The following is a 7,116-nucleotide window of genomic DNA, read 5'->3' as shown; positions in this document are numbered from 1 at the left end:
GGTGGCTCGAAGGTAAAAAGACAAATCCCTACCGCTTGCTGTGAAAACAAACTAGAATTTGGGAAATTCGTGTGCGTGTCAACGATATCTTATTGTACTGGATTTTCCATGTACTTTTTTTGTGAATCCATTATTAAATGTTGGGAACATCCTCATCATACACATATTGTTATTGGTAGGCTACATTTCACAATTCTCAGGAAAAATAAAAAGTGTGGCTGGAATGGAGTACATGGAATGGTATCAAGCACATGTTTGATGTGTTAAATACCATTCAATATATTCCATTCCAGTCATTACTATTGGCTCTCGAGTGGGTCTAAGGGATGGCATCTCAGTGCTAGGGGTGTCACTACAGACCCTGGTTCGATCCCGGGCTGTATCACAACCGGCGGTGATCGGGAGTCCCATAGGGCGGCGCACAATTGGCCCAGCATCGTCCGGGGTAGGCCGTCAGTAGTTTGTTTATCTGTTCTAAAGGCTCTGTGCAATATTCACACTGGCAACTGCAGGGGACACTCCAGTTGGCCTACATTATGTGAGTCAGTTGATATTATCCCACAACTCAACCCTATGTGCCTTCTTTTTTTTAACATTTCGTTTTAACTCACTCAACTGTTTGCTTGGTCAAGCCTGTGCTTGATTGGGCTCCTTATGTGGGGTGTGTGCTCAATCTGATAAGGACCAGCAGGTTCTTGCTGTAGGTTCAGTAGCACTACCCCTTCTGCTGAAGCTGTCTGCTTTATGGCCCTACAGCTTTATTACCGCAAATAAAGGGCTTCTGTCTGTTCAGATTGAAACACACACACTCTGGTGGTTAATGCAAATCAATATGAGCCTGTCCTCCCCAATTAAGGTGCCGTCTGTGATTAAAAGACAGTTAGACCTCTGTGTTTGACCCTCCCTGTGGGTCGTCACCCCGCCTATTTCTACAATTTATCTTCTTAAAATATGATTTTGAACCTAACCCTAACCACACTGCTAACGTTATGCCTAACCCTAACCTTAAATGAAGACCAAAAAGCTAATTTTAGTTTTCATGAATTTTACAATATAGCCCAGCATTTCCCAAACTTGGTCCTCGGGTCCCTAAGGGGTGCTCTTTTTGTTTTTTTTGCAGTAACAGTACACAGCTGATTCAAGTGATCAAAGCTTGATAATTTGTTGATTATTTGAATTAGCTGTGTAGTGCTAGGGGCAAAAAGCAAAACGTGCACCCCTTGGGGTCCCGAGGACAGAGTTTGGGGGGAGTTATTACACTGGCCTGTCTCTCTCTCTCTCGCTCACATGCACACACACACACACTGTTCAGGAGGTCAGGAATCACATGCAGTAAGATGATGTCCCCATGGCCCACAATCAGCATGTGACTGAGCTTTGGCTACTTATGTCCTTGTCTTTATCAATAGACAGTCAGTCACCACAGACAGCTATTCAATGTAGAGATGGATGCTTGACAGCACTTCAGTGTGTCACAGCACTTCAGAAACATTACATGGGTGTGCATCTGTAAATGTGCAATAGCTAAGAAGTTCATTATGGGTCAAAGGAGCCAAGGGAACGGAATCGTTGTTTGTGTTCGTGTGTGTGTGTGTGTGTGTGTGTGTGTTTTCAGGAAGTGGTTGTTTCAGTAGTGTGAGAAAGTTGTACATTGCCATCAGAAAGTGTTCACACCCCATTACTTTTTTCACATTTTATTGGTTACAGCTTGAATTTAAAATAGATTAAAATGAGATTTTGTGTCACTCACCTACACACAATAGCCCATAACATCAAAGTGGAATTATGTTTTTAGAATTTTTTACAAGTTAATACAAAATGAAAAGTTAAAATGTCTTGATTATTCAACCCCTTTGTTATGGCAAGCCTAAATACGTTCAGGAGTAAAAACATGCTTAAGAAGTCATATTATAAGTTGAACTGACTCACTCTGTGTGCAATAGTATTGTTTAACATTAGTTTTTGATGACTACCTAATTTCTGTACCCCACACACACCCCTTTGAGCATGGTGAAGTTATTAATTACATGGTTTAATTGGATGGTGTATCAATACACCCAGTCACTACATACATTTGGGCTCCCAAGTGGCGCAGCGGTCTAAGGCACTGCATCTCAGTGCTAGAGGCATAACTACAGACCCTGGTTTGATTCCAGGCTGTATCACAGCCGTGATTGGGAGTCCCATAGGGTGGCGCCAGCGTCGTCCAATTGGTCCAGCGTCATCCGGGTTAGGGTTTGGCCAGGGTGGCTGTTATTGTAAATAAGAATTTGTTCTTAACTGACTTGCCTAGTTGAATAAAGGTTACATTTTTATTTTTATTTTATTTAAATACAAAGATACAGGCGTCCTTCCTTATTCAGTTTACAAAGAGGAAGTAAACCGCTTAGGGATTTCACCATGAGGCCAATGGTGACTTTAAAACAGTTACAGAGTTTGATGTCTGTGATAGAAGAACATTTTAAATGGATCAACATTGTAGTGACTCCACAAAACGAACCTAAATGACAGAGTGAAAAGAAGGAAGCTTATACAGAATACAAATATTCCAAAACATGCATCCTGTTTGCAATAAGGCACAAAAGTAAAATTCCCCAAAATGTGGAAAATACATTTACTTTATGTCTTGAATACAAAGTGTTATGTTTGGGGCTAATCCAACACATCACTGAGTACTACTCTTCATATTTTCAAGCATGGTGGTGGCTGCATCATGTTATAGGCATGCTTGTCATTGGCAAGGACTAGGGAGTTTTTTTAAATAAAAATTATGGAATAGAGCCAAGCACAGGAAAAATCCTACAGGAAAACCAGGTTCAGTCTGCTTCCACCAGACACTGGGAAACAAATTCACCTTTCAGCAGGACAATAACCTAAAACACAAAGTCAAATATACACTGGAGAAGCTTACCAAGACAACATTGAATGTTCCTGAGTGGCCTAGTTACAGTTTTGACATAAATCATCTTGAAAATGTATGGCAAAACTGGAAATTGGCTGTCCAGTAATCATCAACAACCAACTTGACAGAGCTTGAAGAATAAAAAAAGAATAATGGGCAAATAGCACTGCTGGGTGACTTAAAAAGTCATAGCCAGTCAATTAATAATATAATAGTACTTTTAGTAAAGGTGTTCATCTTTAATTTAGAATCTGTGGAAACTATGAGAATAGAAAAGTTCAGAACTTTTGTGGAACATCACAGCACAGGAAAATATTTGTCAAGTAGAAGTCAAGACTGGATGGTGTTTAGAGATAGATTGGAGGGGTTGATGGTAGCTGAAGGGTGAAATAAAAAATACAAATGAGATAACTAATGTAAAATGTACCGTGTCCGTGTACCATTTCTGTCAAATGTATATAGTATGTTAAACTGGAAGTAGAAGCCAAAGTATTGTTGTCCATTAGTTTACTCCAATTAGGGGAGGGGAGTTAGGGTTAGGGTTAGGGGAAAATAATAACAGAAAATATATCAAATAAATAAGCAAAAAATATATGGGGGATAGGAAATTATGCAAATAATTACATTGATAGAACACACAATCTGCAATATTAAAGCTGATCTACCCCCTAAACATTAAAAAAACACAAAAAAAACAATAAATGTACAAAGATTTCTAAAAACATGTTTTTACTTTGTCATTATGGGGTATTGTGTGTATTCTGGAAAAAAAACATGTATTTAATCCATTTTTAATTTAGGCTGTAACACAAAATGTGGAATACGTCAAGGGGTATGAATACTATCTGAAGGCACTGTACTTCTCCAACAGATGTTTCTGTTTATTTCCAGAACAAGTATCAGGTCAGCACCATCCACTTGTTTCCAGGCTATTGCCAAGACAACAGAGGAGAGATTCTGAGGTTCTCATTGCCTCTCCATCCATCCCTCCATCCATGATTCAAGCAATGTGCATGCACGATAGGTCTGTTTTTTGAGTAAACCAACACTCAGAAATTCAGCAAAATGAAAAACATAGATATGTGTACAACATGTTTACACACATACAGTTGAAGTCGGAAGTTTACATACACCTTAGCCAAATACATTTAAACTAAGTTTTTCACAATTCCTGACAGTTAATCCTAGTAAAAATTCACTGTCTCACCACTTTATTTTAAGATTGTGAAATATCAGAATAATAGTAGAGAGAATGATTTATTTCAGCTTTTATTTATTTCACCACATTCCCAGTGGGTCAGAGGTTTACATGCACTCAATTAGTATTTTGTAGCATTGCCTTTAAATTGTTGAACTTGGGTCAAACGTTTTGGGTAGCCTTCCACAAACTTCCTACAATAAATTGGGTGAAATTTGGTCCATTCCTCCTGACAGAGCTGGTGTAACTGAGTCAGGTTTGTAGGTCTCCTTGCTCGCACAAGATTTTTCAGTTTTCATTTGCCCACAAATGTTCTATAGGATTGAGGTCAGGGCTTTGTGATGGCCACTCATATACCTTGACTTTGTTGTCCTTAAGCCATTTTGCCACAACTTTGGAAGTATGCTTGGGGTCATTGTCCATTTGGAAGACCCATTTGTGACCAAGCTTCCTGACTGATGTCTTGAGATGTTGCTTCAATATATCCACATCATTTCCCACCGTGTTTCACGGTTGGGATGGTGTTCTTTGGCTTACAAGCCTCCCCCTTTTTACTCCAAACATAACGATGGTCATTATTGCCAAACAGTTCTGTTTTTGTTTGATCAGACCAGAGGACATTTCTCCAAAAAGTACGATCTTTGTCCCCATGTGCAGTTGCAAACCGTAACCTGGCTTTTTTATGGCGGTTTTGAAGCAGTGGCTTCTTCCTTGCTGAGCGGCCTTTCAGGTTATATCGATATAGGATTTGTTTTACTGTGGATATAGATACTTTTGTACCTGTTTCCTCCAGAATCTTCACAAGGTCCTTTTTCTGTTTTTCTGGGATTGATTTGCACTTTTCGCACCAAAGTACTTTAATCTCTAGGAGACAGAACGCGTCTCCTTCCTGAGAGGCATGACGGCTGCGTGGTCCCATGGTGTTTATACTTGCGTACTATTGTTTGTACAGATGAACGTAGTACCTTCAGGTGTTTGTAAATTGCTCCCAAGGATGAACCAGACTTGTGGAGGTCTACAATTTTTTTTCTGAGGTCTTGGCTAATTTCTTTTGATTTTCCTATGATGTCAAGCAAAGAGACACTGAGTTTGAAGGTAGGCCTTGAACTACATCCACAGGTACACTTCCAATTGACTCAAATTATGTCAATTAGCCTATCAGAAGCTTCTAAAGTCATGACATCATTTTCTGGAATTTTCCAAGCTGTTTAAAGGCACAGTCAACTTAGTGTATGTAAACTTCTGACCCACTGGAATTGTGATACAGTGAATTACAAGTTAAATAATCTGTCTGTAAACAATTGTTGGAAAAATGACTTGTGTCATGCGCGAAGTAGATGTCCTAACCAACTTGCAAAAACTATAGTTTGTTAACAAGAAATTTGTGAAGTGGTTGAAAAATGAGTTTTAATGACTCCAACCTAAGTGTATGTAAACTTCCGACTTCAACTGTATGTTTCCTACTGAATCTTCAGCAGTCCCCTCCCTCTAGTGGCTGTGAGGTTGTAGTGTGTGAGACCAAGCTTCATTCTGTCTCACATACAGAGACGGCTGTTTTTGCCTTTTCAGGCCTCTCCTATATTCACTGTTGACACCTACAAATTGGTTTTCTGTTCGTATTTCATTTGCTCTTACTCTGTGTAATTCCACATGATCTTGGTCTTCTTACTGCTCTTCAAAGAGCACTTTGACAACACTTCATTATTAAACATTTTAATCAAATTCAACAAAACCAATTCCAAGTCCCTGATGTAAACTGAAAATCATGACCAAATTATATACACACACAACTATCCATAAAATAAATAAAATAAAAACAAAGCTCTAATCAAGCATGTTCTACCACTGTCTCTCTCTCCCTATCCCCCTCCCTCTGTCTCTCTCTCTCCCTATCCCTCTGTCTCTCTCTCTCCCTATCCCCCTCCCTCTGTCTCTCTCTCTCCCTATCCCTCTGTCTCTCTTTCTCCCTATCCCCCTCCCTCTGTCTCTCTCTCTCCCTATCCCTCTGTCTCTCTCTCTCCCTATCCCCCTCCCTCTGTCTCTCTCTCTCCCTATCCCCCTCCCTCTGTCTCTCTCTCTCCCTATCCCCCATCCCTCTGTCTCGCTCTCTCTCTCCCTATCCCCCATCCCTCTGTCTCGCTCTCTCTCTCCCTATCCCCCTCCCTCTCTCTCTCTCCCTATCCCCCATCCCTCTGTCTCGCTCTCTCTCCCTATCCCCCATCCCTCTGTCTCGCTCTCTCTCTCCCTATCCCCCATCCCTCTGTCTCGCTCTCTCTCCCTATCCCCCTCCCTCTCTCTCTCTCCCTATCCCCCATCCCTCTGTCTCTCTCTCTCTCCCTATCCCCCATCCCTCTGTCTCTCTCTCTCTCCCTATCCCCCATCCCTCTGTCTCTCTCTCTCTCCCTATCCCCCATCCCTCTGTCTCGCTCTCTCTCTCCCTATCCCCCTCCCTCTCTCTCTCTCCCTATCCCCCATCCCTCTGTCTCTCTCTCTCTCCCTATCCCCCCTACCTCTGTCTCTCTCTCTCTCCCTCTGTCTCTCTCTCTCTCCCTATCCCCCCTCCCTCTGTCTCTCTCTCTCTCCCTATCCCCCTCCCTCTGTCTCTCTCTCTCCTTATCCCTCTGTCTCTCTCTCTCTCCCTATCCCCCATCCCCCTGTCTCTCTCTCTCTCCCTATCCCCCATCCCTCTGTCTCGCTCTCTCTCTCCCTATCCCCCTCCCTCTCTCTCTCTCCCTATCCCCCATCCCTCTGTCTCTCTCTCTCTCCCTATCCCCCATCCCTCTGTCTCGCTCTCTCTCTCCCTATCCCCCTCCCTCTCTCTCTCTCCCTATCCCCCATCCCTCTGTCTCGCTCTCTCTCCCTATCCCCCCTACCTCTGTCTCGCTCTCTCTCTCCCTATCCCCCTCCCTCTCTCTCTCTCCCTATCCCCCATCCCTCTGTCTCTCTCTCTCTCTCCCTATCCCCCATCCCTCTGTCTCTCTCTCCCTATCCCCCATCCCTCTGTCTCTCTCTCCCT

The sequence above is a fragment of the Oncorhynchus clarkii genome, chromosome 6 (genome assembly GCF_045791955.1).
Source record: "Oncorhynchus clarkii lewisi isolate Uvic-CL-2024 chromosome 6, UVic_Ocla_1.0, whole genome shotgun sequence".
Taxonomy (NCBI): domain Eukaryota; kingdom Metazoa; phylum Chordata; class Actinopteri; order Salmoniformes; family Salmonidae; genus Oncorhynchus; species Oncorhynchus clarkii.
The sequence above is the reverse complement of the archived record's forward strand: the minus strand, read 5'-3'. Positions refer to the sequence as shown.